The sequence below is a fragment of the Ictidomys tridecemlineatus genome, chromosome 2, assembly GCF_052094955.1.
Source record: "Ictidomys tridecemlineatus isolate mIctTri1 chromosome 2, mIctTri1.hap1, whole genome shotgun sequence".
NCBI lineage: Eukaryota > Metazoa > Chordata > Mammalia > Rodentia > Sciuridae > Ictidomys > Ictidomys tridecemlineatus.
Window position 1 is genome coordinate 43,898,890 of NC_135478.1, and position 16,261 is coordinate 43,915,150.

Sequence of the window (16,261 nt, forward strand, 5' to 3'; positions counted from 1 at the left end):
CTAATATAAGGTAGTTGTAATTTTGTGGGTTGGTCTCTGTGTCCTCTATTCTGTACATTGGACTATTAGCCTGTTTTGGTGCCAGTACCATGCTGTTTTTGTTACTGTTGCTCTGTAGTATAGTTTAAGATCTGGTATAGCGATACCACCTGTTTCACTCTTCCTGCTTAGAATTGCTTTAGATAATTCTGAGTCTCTTATTTTTCCATATGAATTTCATAATTGCTTTTTCTATTTCTTTGAGGAATGCCATTGGGATTTTGATTGGAATCACACTGAATCTGTAAAGTGCTTTTGGTAATATGGCCATTTTAATAATATTAATTCTGCCTATCCATGAGCAAGGTATATCTTTCCATCTTTTAAGGTCTTCTTCTATTTCTCTCTTTAGGGTTCTGTAGTTTTCTTTCACCTCTTTTGTTAAGTTGATTCCCAAGTATTTTTTTTTTGAGGATATTATGAATGGGGTAGTTTTCCTGATTTCCATTTCAAAGGATTTGTCACTGATATACAGGAATGCCTTTGATTTATGGGTGTTGATTTTATATCCTGCCACTTTGCTGAATTCATTTACTAGTTCTAGAAGTTTCTTGGTAGAACCTTTTGGGTCTGGTAAGTATAGGATTATATCATCAGCAAAAAAGTGCTAGTTTAAGTTCTTTTTTTCCTATAGTTATACTTTTAATTTCTTTCATCTGTCTAATTGCTCTGGCTAGTGCTTCCAGAACTATGTTGAATAGAAGCAGTGAGAGAGGGCATCCCTGTCTTGTTCCAGATTTTAGAGGGAATACCTTCAATTTTTCTCCATTTAGAATGATGCTGGCCTGAGGCTTAGCAAAGATAGCTTTTACAATGTTGAGGTAAGTTCCTGTTATCCCTAGTTTTTCTAGTGTTTTGAACATAAAGGGATGCTGTATTTTGTCAAATGCTTTTTCTGCGTCTATCAAGATGATCATATGGTTCTTATCTTTAAGTCTATTGATGTGGTGAATTACATTTATTGATATCCGTATATTGAACCAGCCTTGCATCCCAGGAATGAATCCCACTTGATCATGGTGCACGATCTCTTTGATATGTTTTGTATCCAATTTGCCAGAATTTTATTGAGGATTTTTGCATCTATATTCATTAGAGAAATTGGTCTGATGTTTTCTTTCTTTGAAGTATCTTTATCTGGTTTTGGAATCAGGGTGATGTTGGCCTTGTAGAATGAATTTGGAAGTACTCCCTCTTTTTCTATTTCCTGAAATAGATTGAAGAGTATTGATATTAGTTCTTCTTTAAAGGTCTTGTAAAACTCTTATTTTTTAAAAAATGATGATGGACCTTTATTTTTGTTCATTTATTTATATGTGGTGCTGAGAATCAAACCCAGTACCTCACACTTGCTAGGCAAGCACTCTGCCACTGAGCCACAACCCCAGCTCCCACTTGATATGATTTTGATCTTGTTAAATTTCTTAAGGCTTGTTTCATAGCCTAATATGATCCATACTGGAGAATGTTTTATGTGTATTGTTGCTATTGGATAGAATGTCCTATATATATCAGTTAGCTCTATTTGGACTAAAGTATCATTCAGGTTTATTGTTTCTTTATTGATTTTCTGTTTGGATAATCTGTCCAATGTTGAAAGTGGGATATTGAAATCCCCTGCACATTGTGTTACAATCTGTGTCTCCCTTCAGATCTCTTAAAGATTGCTTTATATAATTAGGTACCCTCATCTTGAGTGCATGTATATTTACAATTGTCATATCCTTTTGATGAGTTGATCTCTTTACTACTGTTTAATGACCATCTTTGCCTTCTTTTACTGTTTTGGACTTAAAGCTTCTTTTGTCTCAAATAAGTATAGCTAACCTGCTCCTTTTTAAGTTCTGTTTGCACAGAATATTCTTTTCATCCATTTACTTTCAGCCTATGAGTGATTTAGGATAAAATATTAAAGCAAATATTTTGGTCTTGGCTTTTTGTTTGTTTTGTTTCTACTTTAATTCAGCCATTCTGTACCTTCTGATTGAAGAATTAAATCCATTTATAATCAAAGTAGTTATTGGTTATATAAGGACTTACTCATACTATTTTGTTAATTGTTTTCTGGTTATTTTCTAAATCTGTTGTTTCTTTCATTTTGCCTTTCTTCCTTTGTGCTTTGATGACTTCCTGCAGTGGTATGGTTTGTGATCTTTTTATCTTTTGTGTGTCTATTATAGACTTTTTCTTTTGCCAATATAGTCTGCTGTTGAACTACTAAATTGAATTTTTCATTTTAGTTAAACTATTCTCAGCTCTGATTTCGCTTTGGTACTTTTTAGATACTTCTTTGTTGAAACTCTCAGTTCTTCCATTGCTTTCTTGAACCAAGTGAGCAAAGGGACCATTATTTTGAATTCCCTTTTGGATAAATCACATATATCTACTTAGGTCTGTTTCTTTCATTTGGAATGAATTCCCCTGTTTCTTCTTTGTTCTTGACACTCTGTATTGATTTATTTTCATTAAATAACTACCTCTTTCAATCTTGTCAGACTGTCCTTGTATAGGAGAAGGATCTTGCCAGGCTTTCTGGTCAGAAATTTTAAGGTGCTGCTCAAATTTTTGTCTTCATTCAGATTGCTGTCTCTATTTTTGGTACCTCCCAGAGGTTGGGATGTTTCATGTAATTCTTTGTCCTAAAACTTGGATGATAATAGTCATACTCTAGATGTTGTTGGAAGCATTGGGATGTTGAATGTGTGTTCCAATTCCCTTTGTCTTCATGATTAAACTTTTAAGTGTGGGCATTCATCTCCTATTGCCTTGTCACTAAGCCAAGACAGGATCTGTGGCAAATGCTGATCCAAGGAAGTAGCTGATGGAAATGACTCCACTGTACGTCCAACTATTTATTTTCTGTGACTGAGGCCAATAATAAATGTAAATGGAGCTAAATTGTTAAGGAAATCGTTATGGAAATTGTGATACTTACTGTGTGGCCAAACTCATTCCAGGAAGAAAAAGTAAGCTTTGATTTATTTCTGGGGTGAGCCAGAAGGAAAGGGCTTAGGAAGCTGAGCTCTAACTTTGATTCCTGAAGGGCTTTTTTTTTTTTTAATAGCTCCCTGAAGCAAGTTAGTTAGGAGCTCAGATTGTTACATATAGCCACTGGAAGTGTGTGCTGTAAGCACCTTCTGAAAAGAAAACTGGGAACTGCATGTTCCTACTCCTTTTCTGCACTCCTCCAAGAGGGAAGTACTTGAAAACTTTAAAAAACCACATTTTTGTTTTGTGATCTAGGGAGATTCATATATGAATAGTTCCTTTTATTCACAGAACTGAGGTTTAGGATGGAGTCCTTTGGGAGGTAGTTGTAAAAGTTGAGGGCATGTGATATGTGACATAAACCCTTTCCATGACAAAACAGGGAGATGCTGTGTGTGTGTGTGTGTGTGTGTGTGTGTGTGTGTGTGTGTGTGTGTGTTACTGGGAACTGAACCCAGGGGTACTCTACCACTGAGCTACATACTCATTTTATTTTTTATTTTGAGACAGGGTCTTGCTAAGTGGAACTTGCCATTCTCCTACCTCAGCCTCCTGGGTAACTATTATTACAAGCATGCTCCACTAAACCCAGTGGCAGATGCATTTTTAAGTATTTTCTCTGCACTGCTTCTGGAGGATAAAGTGAGATACTGTGACTTTTTTTCACTTGAACACTGAGAGTCCATTGTAAGATTATTAATTTTCCTAATTTCAGTATTGTTGTATTTCAAAGAGGCCTGAGAAGAGGGAGAGATATAGGGAAACAGCCAGTCAGTAAGCAGTCAGAACAGACACAATATTCATTTAAATTTACCATTTTAGCAAGCTGCAGTGAGACCTCCTCAAGATGGCTCTTGCCTCAGCTCTCTGCTTACCAATTAAGAAATACCTCATTTTTTCTTCTGAATGACTCTTGGCTTTAAATTTCTTTCTTTGAAGAATACTGATGTTAGATTATCCTAAAACAGCCCTAATGTTTGCTGTAGGATGTGATTCAGCAAATACAGTGAAGCTGCTTTTTCAAGTAGGTATTGATATCTTCTCTGAAGATTGCTATAAATAGAACTCATTTACTTATGCTGTGGTTATAATATGCAAGCAGTTTTTGAATACACTAAAGAGAGACCTAAAAAGTCAGAAAATAGCAATCCAGAGAATGAGAGTTCTTGAGATGTACCTTTAATCAGTTTGTCTAATAAACCTGGTCCTGGTGATTCCTATCCTACATCAGATCAGGATTAACATAAATTCAATAAAAAGAATATCCCAAAAGATAAAGGATAATTATGTGAACCTTTTCAGCAATCTAGGGAAAAAAGAAGCAAAATATGGCATTTTTGGGAAACCAGAAAATAGAATATTGTTTGACAACAGTAATTCTAATAGTCAAAATAAAAACATGGTTAAAACCACTTTGGTAAGATTAAGGGAAATCCTGAGCTTTTCTCATCCTTCCTTTTCATCACCTATCTCAAAGATTTCTACTAGTGATGGAATGGAGAAAGAGCTATTGCATAAATATCACATACTGCAGGATGAAATTGCCATGATAAGACTGAAAATAGAAAAAAATTAGAACCAAGAAAAGGAAAAGAAATATCTTGAGGATTTTGAAATTTTAAAAGAATTGTTGACCTTCAAAGGATAATCAAACTGAATGGAGAAACACAAAAACAGCATGCAAGTATATTGAACAGTTCAAATTCTAAAATCTGAAATTACATCACTAAATTTTAAACTGAAGAATGAAAAACAAAATACACACACACAAAAAAACTAGAAACAGAAGTTGAATCATATTATGTCCGACTGACTGCTGCTTCACACCATGATGATGAAAGACAAAAATATACCTAGAGGGCTGGGGATGTGGCTCAAGTGGTAGTGCGCTTGCCTGGCATGCGGGTTCTATCCTCAGCACCACATACAAACAAAGATGTTGTGTCCGCCGAAAACTAAAAAATAAATATTAAAAAAATAATTTAAAAAATATACCTAGAGTTTGCTTTCCAGAAAGTAAGAGTACTTTAGTTCATAGGACAAGATGATTTTTGATATGTCTAAATTAAAACTTTTTAGTGAGAGTCCTTCCCAACACCTTTCTAAATCTGAAATAAAAATTAGTCCTGAAATTGAACTCCACTCTGTAAGTGATGCTTTTAGAAAAAAGACTTTGGTTTTAGAATAGGTATAAGCAAACCTAATGCAAATACAATGCCAAATGAAGGAGATTGAACACAGGTATCAAAATGAGCAAAGTGAAATGAATAAGTACATCAAAAGCAAGAGTATACAGAGGATAGATTGTCTCAACTGCAAACTAAAAATACACTTGTTTGACAGCAATTAGATGACCTTCACAACAAAGTTGATAATACAGAAAGCAATAATTAATATTTATGATAAATTTCATTACATTTTAAAGAAACTTCAAGAAAAGAGTGTTAATCACAGTCTCATGCTGGAAAACAGAAATAAGGAGTTAATTGATGATTAAAAGAAAGACTGATCAGTACAAAAAGGAAAGAGCAGAAGGAGAAGTGGTTGTAAGACAACTTCACCAAGAACTGGCTGATACCCTGAAAGAACACTCTCGGTCAGAAACTTCACTAGAAGTTTCATCAGGTTATCACATTAATTTAGAAGATGAAACACAAGACTTAAAGAAGAAACTAAGTCAGATCACAAGTCTGACTTGCAGCAGGAGTTGGAGAAAGTACAGAGAACTAGGAAAAGCTACTGCTCAATTTGAATCTGGATCCTTTAGAGCTTCTCTAAAATCTACTAATATGTCAGATCAGGATCTACTCTGGAAGCATCCCAAGAGTATGTAGAGGTTTTGAAGAGAAAAATATATGATCACCTTTATTGGATAATTCATGTAACATTTAACTCTTTCCCATTAAATAAATGTATGATATGAAAACTTCATTGAAGGAAGATATAATTGTGTCATATATGTATAATGAATATTCAGAAAATACTTGAAACTGTTTCTTGGCATCTGTAGCTAAATTTTAAGTGCAAACTAGTATTATTTTTACATATTCAAACTACCTAAATGTCAACAACACTCAAACAACCAACTTGTCATTAATATTTTTGTGAAGTGAAAGACAATTTTAGTGATGACTTTTTTGTATTTTCCAATTATTATCATTATGTATGGACCTAAAGATTTAATCAGATGTGATTTTGCTACACTGGTACTGTAGCCATTGTCAATGTTTTATTATATTGCAATCATTATAAAGCTCTCACAAAAGGTTTGCCATTTTATGTATGAGAGGTTCATAGTGTCCCAAAACAGTTATGAGGATAACATCAAAGATTGCAAATACCATAACAGATTTAATAATAGTGAACATTTTGAAACATTGTGAACATTACAAAAATATGACAGAGACATGAAGTGAGCATGTTCTGTTAGAAAAATGATGATGAGGGGCAGATCCAAGATGGCGGGCCAGAGGGAGGCAGCATTCTGTGTTCTCCATGACCTGGGATTCAAGTAGTTAGAATAGGCTTTTCTGCAAGTGATATTCCTTCCCCACCCCATCCCCACCCATACCTGTCCAGGGTTCCAGGCCTCAGAGTCAGAGTAGGTCCCACAAGTATTCCCCCACGCAGGACTACTGGGTACCAAGCAAGACGACCAGTAGTGGTGGCAGCAGCACCCATGCAAAGAACTTTCAGCCACCCACCCAAGCAGAAATCACAGATGCCACTCCCATGGAATCCATCCAGCAGCCTCCCATGAGTAGGAACTCTGGCTGCCATCTGGGGTGGAACCCCAGCTACCAACTTGGGGCTCCTCCCGTCACTGCCATCTTTGGACTCTGCAGCAGCAGACATAGTCCCCTATGAGCAGCAGTAGCCTGCCTGCACCCAGGAACTTCACACAGGCTCTAAAGTCAGCCAGACACTGCAAGCCACAGAGCTCATCTGAACTCATCATCCAACACCATCACCCGGGCTCCCTCCACCCACCCCGACACCCCACTGCTGCAAGCAGGAGCCTCCATCTTGGGTCACCTTCATCACCATCTTCCAGGTTCACAGTTTCTAACTCCCTACTCTCCCCAGTAGCCTCTAACTGGGCACAATGACACCCTGGTTACCTTTACCATCCTGAGGGCAGTGATACCAGCTAACAACAGACGACCCCACCTATTGGACGAGAAGGGAAGCAGGAAAGATATTGATCTCCAACCAAAACAAGCCCTGGGCCTTCCTTCAAGATTTTTATTTTTCTTTTCCTCTCTCTCCTTTTTTCTGCCCTCACATCCCCAATATATGTTAAACTAAGTACTTTGCATGAATTAGGATTTTTACACTGGGACATCTGAATAGTATATTACACTTGTGTTGTACATTCTTTTTATTCTTTTTTATTTTTTAAATTTCTGCTATTTTAACATTTTTAACTTTTCTTGATATATATGTGTGTTTTTTATGTACTTTATGTTTTCACACTTACTTGTCTACCCCAAAATTACTTCCTCTCCTTTCTCCTGCTACTAATCTACCTCTTTAGATTTCTCTTTCACACTTCCTAAGATATAGTAACTCTATCCTCACCTCCTACCTCCTCAGCATATAATCCTACTCTTCACTCCAGTTCTTTGTTCACCATCAGAAACTGTAAACACTTTTACAAAACTACTGAGTAGATAATAATTGAATTCACCATTTATGTACATTGTGACCAAATTGTAAATTTATTAGCAAACATTTGTTTTTAGGGTGTATATTATTTATATTGGGATCTGATAACATTTTCCTTCACCTCAAAGAAGAGGTTTTGGATCCCAACAGGGGCACTATAAACCTATAGGGTAGAAATGGTAATGCCTAGGACACACAGTTCTAGAAGGGAAGACACACAAGCAATATGAAAAGACAAGTGAAGAAAGTGCCCCAAACAAATCCAGATACTACATTATTAGAATCCATGGCAAGCCAGCAGAAGAAATTACAGAGAAGGAGTTCAGAATGTACATAATTAAAATGTCTTGGAAATTGAAGGATGATATAAGAGAGCAAATACAGGCAGCAAAAGATCATTTTGACAAAGAGCTACATAAACAAATATAGGAAGCAAAAGATTACTTCAATAGGGACATAGAGGTTCTAAAAAAAAAAAAACAAGGAAAACTAATCAAAGGAGAAACCAAGACAAGTTAAATACCAAAACTAAACAAAAAATGGCTGGAAATGCAAATCATGTCTCAATAATAACCCTGAATGTTAATGGCCTAAACTCACCTAAACTCACTGGCAGATTGAATTTTTAAAAAAGACCCAACAATATGCTGCCTCCAAGAGACTCATCTCGTAGGAAAAGACGTCCACAAACTGAAGGTGAAAGTTTTGGAAAAATCATACCACTCACATAGATTTCAGAAGCAACCAGGGATTTCCATCCTCATATCAAATAAAGTAGATTACAAGCCAAAGTTAATCAAAAGGGATAAAGAAGGATATTTCATACTGCTTAAGGGAACAATTCATCAACAAAACATAACACTAATAAATTTATATGCACCAAACAATGGAGCATCTACATTTATCAAACATACTCTTCTCAGGTTCAAGAGTCAAATAGACCACAATACAATAATTCTGGGTGACCTTAACACACCTCTTTCACCACTGGATAGATCTTCCAAACAAAAGTTGAATGAAGAAACTATAGAACTAAATAATACAAGCAATAACGTAGACTTAACTTACATATAAAGAATATTTCATCCTTTAGTGAACATGAATACACTTTCTTCTCTGCAGCACATGGATCCTTCTCTAAAATAGACCATATATTATGCCACAAAGCAACTCTTACCACATATAAAAAAGTAGAGATACTGCCTTGCATTCTATCAGATAATAATGGAATGAAATTAGAAATCAATGATAAAATAAAAAATAAAAGCTACTCAAAAACCTGAAGACTAAATAATATGCTACTGAATGAACAATGGGTTGCAAAAGACATCAAATAAGTGACTTAACATTACATCTCAAAGCCCTAGAAAAAATAAATGCCAAAGCAGTAGAAGACAGGAAATAATTAAAATCAGAGCTGAAATCAATGAAATTGAAACAAAATATACAATTGAAAGAATTGACAAAATAAAAAGTTGGTTCTTTGAAAAAAACAAATAAAATTGACAAACTGTTAGCCATACCAATGAAGAGGAGAGAGAAAGCTCAGAATACTAACATACATGATGAAAAAGGAAATATCACAACAGACACTACAGAAATACAGAAGATAATTAGAAATTATTTTGAAAACTTGTTCTCCAATAAAATAGAAAATATCGAAGGCATGGACAAATTTCTAGAGTCATGTGAGTTGTCCAAATTGAATCAGGATGATATATACAATTTAAACAGATCAATTTCAAGTGAGGATAGAAGATGCCATCAGAAACCTACCAACCAAACAAAGCCCAGGACCAGATGGATACACAGCTGACTTCTATAAGACCTTTAAAGAAGAATTAATACCAATACTCTCCAATTTATTTCATGAAATAGAAAAAGAGGGAGAGCTTCCAAACTCATTCTGTGAGGCCAGTATCACCCTGTTCCAAAACTAGGCAAAGACACATCAAAGAAAGAAAATTTCAGACTAATATCTCTAATGAACATAGATGCAAACATTCTCAATAAATTTCTGGCAAATTGAACACAAAAACATATCAGCAAGATAGTGCACAATGATCAAATGGGGTTCATCCCATGGATGCAAGGTTTGTTCAACATATGGAAATCAATAAATGAAATTTATCACATCAGTAGAATTAAAGATAAGAACCATGTGATCATCTCAATAGACACAGAAAAAGCATTCAACAAAATACAACACCCCTTCATGTTCAAAACACTAGAAAAACTAGAGATAGAAGGATCATATCTCAACATTGTAAAAGCTGTCTACACTAAGACGCAAGCCAACATCATTCTAAATAGAGAAAAATTGAAAGCATTCCCTCTAAAAACTGGAACAAGACAGGGATGCCCTCTTTCACCACTTCTATTTGACACTTCTTGGAATACTGGCCAGAGCAATTAGATGATAGAAATCAAAGAGATACATATAGGAAAAGAAGAACTCAAATTAGCAGTATTTGCCAATGATATGATTCTATACCTAGAAGACCCAAAAATTTCACCAGAAAACTTCTAGAACTAGTAGATGAATTCAGTACAGTAGCAGGATACAAAATCAACACCCATAAATCAAAGGCATTTCTGTGTGTCAGTGATAAATCCTCTGAAAGGGAAATGAGGGAAACTACTCCATTTACAATAGCCTCAAAAAAAAAAAAAAAAAAACCTTGGGAATCAACCTAACAAAAGAGGTGAAAGACTTCTACAATGAAGACTACAGAACACTAAAGAAAGAAATTAGTGTAGACCTGTCGGACCGCCCTCCGACAGAGGTTGAGGAGAATCACTAGACCAGCTAGTGAGTGTCTCCGGGCTGAGCGAGAGGGTGAGTGTCTCGACCCGGCCTGCCACCCTGTCTGGCAAAAGTCACACCGAGTCGGGAGTTGAGTCAGCCGAGATGGCGCAGCAACTCAGTTTATTGTGGAGGGAGAGGACTTATATAGAGAGAGGAGAAGGGAGGTGGGGGCAAAGGCAGGGGCCAATCAGAGATCGGAGAGTCCCCCAGGTTGGGGTAGCCTAGGCACCCCAGTTGCAGAAACAGAGCCCCGTTACCCTAGTTACAGAAACAATACCCCATTAGGTATGTGTGCCCCGTTGCTGGGGAGTTATTCTTTATGTTTGCGGAAGCCATATCTTGGGGCCGTTCAGGCACGTATATGGAAGCCATTTCTCAAGCTCTAACTATCAGATACATGGAGAATCACAAGACTGGGGATTTTCCAACAGTGGTTTTTCTTCCTCTTTCTCCAGCGATTGCATTTCCGTGGTCAGCAGAGGTCCCAACATAGACCTTAGAAGATGGAAAGATCTCCCTTATTCTTGGATAGGCAGAGTTAATATTGTCCATACTACCAAAAGCACTATACATATTTAATGCAGTTCCAATCAAAATCCCAATGACATTCCTCATAGAAATAGAAGAAGCAGTCATGAAATGCCGCAGTCCGGCTGCAGCAAAATAACCGGGGGGTGATGAGCAACTTGTGTAGATTGATACAGCAGGAGTGGGAGCTTTTTTATTGTAGGACAGGAGGCATATATATACATTACACACAGCTTATCTTAATTAACATAAACTAGATACAGCAGTCAACCAATAAGGAATCTCCACAGTTAATGGCTTGCTGGCGTTACTTCACAAACCTCTGCAAAATGCCAGGCGCCATCTTGACTTGTTTACAGACTCTAATAATGAAATTCATCTGGAAAAATAAGAGACCCAGAATAGCTAAAGCAATCCATATCAAGAAGAGTGAAGCAGGTGGCATCACTACACGATAACTTAAACTATATATACTACAGAGCAACAGTATCAAAAACAGCATGGTGGGGCTGGGGATGTGGCTCAAGTGGTAGCGCGCTCGCCTGGCATGTGTGCGGCCCGGGTTCGATCCTCAGCGCCACATACCAACAAAGATGTTGTGTCCGTCGAGAACTAAAAAATAAATATTAAAAAAAATATTAAAAAAAAACAGCATGGTATTGGCACCAAAATAGACTGGTAGACCAATGGTACAGAATAGAGGACACAGAGACTAACCCACATAATTACAGTTATTTTGTATTCGACAAATGTGCCAAAAAAACATACATTGGAGAAAAGATAGCCTCTTCAACAAATGGTGCTGGAAGAACTGGAAATCCATATGCAACAAAATGAAATTAAATCCCTATCTCTCACCATGCACAAAACTCAAAGTGGATCAAGGATCTAGGAATTAAACCAGAGACACTGTGCCTTCTCAAGAAAAAGTAGGCCCCAATCTCTATCATATCGGATTAGGCCCTGACTTCTTTAATAAGACTATAGTGCAAGAATTAAAACCAAGAATCAATTAATGTGATGAATTCAAACTAAAAAAAGGTTCTTCTCAGCAAAAACAATCAGCAAGGTGAATAGAGAACCTACAGCATGGGAGCAAATTTTTTACCACTTGCACATCAGATAAAGCACTAATATCTAGAGTATATAAAGAACTCAAAATGCTAAACATCAAAATAACAAATAACCCATTCAAGGAACTGAACAGACACTTCTCAGAAGATGATATACAATCAATCAACAAATATATAAAAAATTGTTCAACGTCTCTAGCAATTAGAGAAATGCAAATCAACACTACTCTTAAGATTTCATTTCACTCTAGTCAGAATGGCAGCTATTAAGAATACAAACAACAATAAGTGTGGGCAAGGATGTGGGGGAAAAGGCACAGTCACACATTGCTGGTGGGACTGCAAATTGATGCAGCCAATATGGAAAGCAGAATGGAGATTCCTTTGAATTGAATACTGGGAATGGAACCACCATTTGACCCAGCTATCTCACTCTTCAGTCTATACCCAAAGGACTTACAAACAGCATACTGCAGGGACTCAGACACATCAATGTTTATAGCAGCACAATTCACAATATCTAAATTGTAGAACCAACCTAGATGCCCTTCAGTAGATGAATGGATATAGAAAATGTGGTACATATACACAATGGAATGTTACTCAGCAATAAAAGAGAATAAAATCAAATCATGGCATTTGCAGGTAAATGGATGGATTTGAAGAATATAATGCAAAGTGAAGTTAGTCAATCCCCCAAACCCAAATGCCAAATGTTTTCTCTGATATAAGGAGGCTGATTCATAGTGGGGTTGGTTGGAAGAGGAAACTTGGGAAGATTAGATGAACTCTAGATAGGACAAAGTGGAGACAGCAAAAAAGAGGGGGCAAGGGGTGTAAAAAAGATGGAATGAGGTGGACATCATCACCCTAAGTACATGTGTGAAGACACGAATGGTGTGAATATACTTGGTATACAACCAGAGATATGAAAAATTGTGCTATAAAAGTGTAATATGAATTTCAATGCATTAGAATAAAAAAGAAAAATGATGATGATAGACTTGCTGAATGCAATGTTGCAACAACCCTTCAATATGTAAAAATATAATTTCTGTGAAGCACAGTAAAGCACAATAAAATGAGATATGCCTGTAATATAGTGCCAAAATAAAATTAAAAGTTAAATGCCATTAAAACAATCTCAATAATATTCAATTTAGCTCAGTTAATTAAATTAGAGAACAAAGTTGTCATTTTTATGGCAATTCTATTGTAAAATGAGGATTGTTTTGCATTCAGCATGTATGAACTTCTTTTTGCCTTATAAAGATTCATGTCTCCCACCATGTTGCTCTGTTGATATTACTGCAATTTTTTCCTCTTCATTTGAACTGTTAAATCATTAAGGAATCACTTTACTTAGTCATCATTTTCTTTTTAGACTTTTTAAAATTCTCACTCTTGAATGCTAATATACTTCTCCTCTGGCAATACCAAGTTGAAGTGATTACCAGGATGATTCAGAATTGCTAATGTTTTTTTCTTTTTCATACTGGGGATTGAACTCATGTGTAAACATGCTCGGCAAACATACTGTTGAATACATCCCAGCCCTCTTTATTTTTGCATATTGAGACAGAGTCTCATTAAGTTGTTCGGGCTGGCCTTGCACTTGGAATTCTCTTGTCTCAACCTCCAAAGTAGGTGGAATTACAGGCATATGCCACCACACCCAGCCTAATATGATTTTTTTTTAAATATCAGAAATGAAAATTTCAAATTTTAATGTTATCTTGAAAGATTCTTGTGCCCCTATTAATATAGTAGTAGGTCCATAGAGTCCAGTTTGAAAAATGCTACTAAATGTATTATTTTGCTTTTTAATATGTCCTACATTCCCTTGTCTTTATTTACTGACTTCTTTTGGATTTCAGGTGATATTTATTACCCATTTTTTTCTCTCTTTATTTTTTTGGCAATACTAGGGATCAAACATAGATCTTTATGCATGCTAAGAATGCACTGTACCTCTCTACTGTGCTGCACCCAGTTTATCACTTCATTTCATCTTCTCTTTTGGACTTCAGTGTCACTCCACAGATTATAATATGTACTTTGGCTTATTACTATTTACCTTAAGTTAGTATTTTGCCATTTTGCAAAGAATTTAAGCAATTTCAATGGCATAATTCTTTTTCTCCTCACTTCTGCCCATTGTACTGTTGTTGCTAAAATACAGTGTTATTATCTTTTGCTTCAGACAATAGTTTGGAAGAGAAAGGAACCCCAACCCAACCCTGGTGCTGGGATTTGAACTCAGGAAGCGAGCTAGGCAAGTGCTCAACCACTGAGCTACATCCCTAACCTTACAGAAGACTTCTGTATGGTGTTTTCTAGTGCTATTGTGCTTATTTTATTTACCCTCCTTTCAGTGCATATGTATTTTTAAAAATATTTTATTAGTTGTTGGTGGACCTTTATTTTTATGTAGTGCTGAGAGTCAAACCCAGTGACTCACACATGGAAGGCAAGCGCTCTACCACTGAGCCACAACCCCAGACCTCATATGTTTTTATCTGGGATCTTTTTCTTTAATCTAGAAAACTTCCTTGGGTCTATCTTGTGTGTATGTGAATATTCTCCTTAGTGTAATAGGGTTCAAAATTGGTAGGGTTGTCCCCTCTTCCCCCTAAATATTTAAAGTTATTTTTATCAACTGGCTTTCATTGTTGTGATTAGAAGGTAGATATTTTTCTATTTATGATCCTCTGAATGTAATGTGTATTTTTCTATTTTAATAATTTTTATTTTTCCTTCATCTTGAGCAGTTTGACTATGTGCTGTATGAGTGTGTGTGTGTGTGTGTGTGTGTGTGTTTAACTTAACCTGCTTGAGATTGCTATGCTTCTTGAATCTGTGGATATGCCTATTTAGAATATTCTCAGTAATTATCTTTTAAAATATTTCTTATTTCCTTAAAATATTTTTTTTCTCCTCTTCTGGGGCTCCAATGACATTTATGACCTATTTTCAAGATTAATTATTCTTTTTTTTTGGCTTTGTTCAGTTTTCTGACAAGCCCATCCAAAGAATTCTTTTTTAATATTTTATTTTTTAGTTGTAGTTGGATACAATACCTTTATTTCACTTATTTATTTTTATGTGGTGCTGAACCCAGGGTCTCGCCCCTGCGAGGTGAGAGCTCTACCGCTGAGCCATCACCCTAGCCCCCCAAAGAATTCTTAATTTTACATATTTTGTCTTTCTGTTAATAGTGTATCTGATTTGGCTCTTTTTATAGATTCTCTTTCTCTGCTGAAATTCTCTATCTTTTCATCTGTTTCTGTCATTTTCTTATATCTTTATTTTATTTATTTATTTTTGTATGTGGTGCTGAGAATCGAACCTAGTGCCTCACGCATGTGAGGCGAGCGCTCAGCCACTGAGCTACAGCCCCAGCCCCTGTTTCCATCATCTTTAAATATATATATATATATATATATATATATATTATTTTTTTAGTTGTAGTTCCGACACAATACTTTTATTTCATTTATTTATTTTTATGTGGTGCTGAGGATTGAACCAGGGCCTCGAGCATGCTAGGCCAGTGCTCTACCGCTGAGCTACAATCCTAGCCCTGTTTCCATCATCTTGTCTTTTTTCTTTTATACTTTATAAAAGATAAAGTTCTTATCTACTAATGGTAATATTTGAATATTTGTATTTATTTTGTTTACTATTTTTTCTTGGTCATTAGCTATTTCTTATGATTTTTAAGTTCTGATTTTATTTTTTTTATTATTTTTTTATTGTTGGTCATTCAAAACATTACATAGTTCTTAATATATCATATTTCACAGTTTGATTCAAGTGGGTTATGAACTCCCAATTTTACTCCGTATACAGATTGCTGTATCACATCAGTTACCCTTCCGTTGATTTACATATTGCCGTTCTAGTGACTGATGTATTCTGCTGTCTATCCTATTCTCTACTATCCCCCCTCTGATTTTATTTTAAACATTGTCGTATAACATGAATTTAGGGGCTATATTGGTTTATTTTTCTAGAGAAATATCGTGTTATTTTTTTCTTTTAGATAGCTAGGTTGAGTTGCTGATCAATTCTATCAGGAGTTGACTTAAGTTAGAGTTTTATTGCAGCTCTTTTGACTTATCGTTTCCTGCTGATTTCAAATGCCTGTAGAACA

At 35.9% G+C, this 16,261-nt stretch overlaps 1 protein-coding gene across 1 annotated transcript in view; it reads left to right on the top strand.

Moving 5' to 3' along the window:
- Dnah12 (dynein axonemal heavy chain 12) overlaps nucleotides 1-16,261 on the top strand; it is a 260,099-nt gene that overhangs the window by 102,217 nt on the left and 141,621 nt on the right. The window lies entirely within an intron of this gene.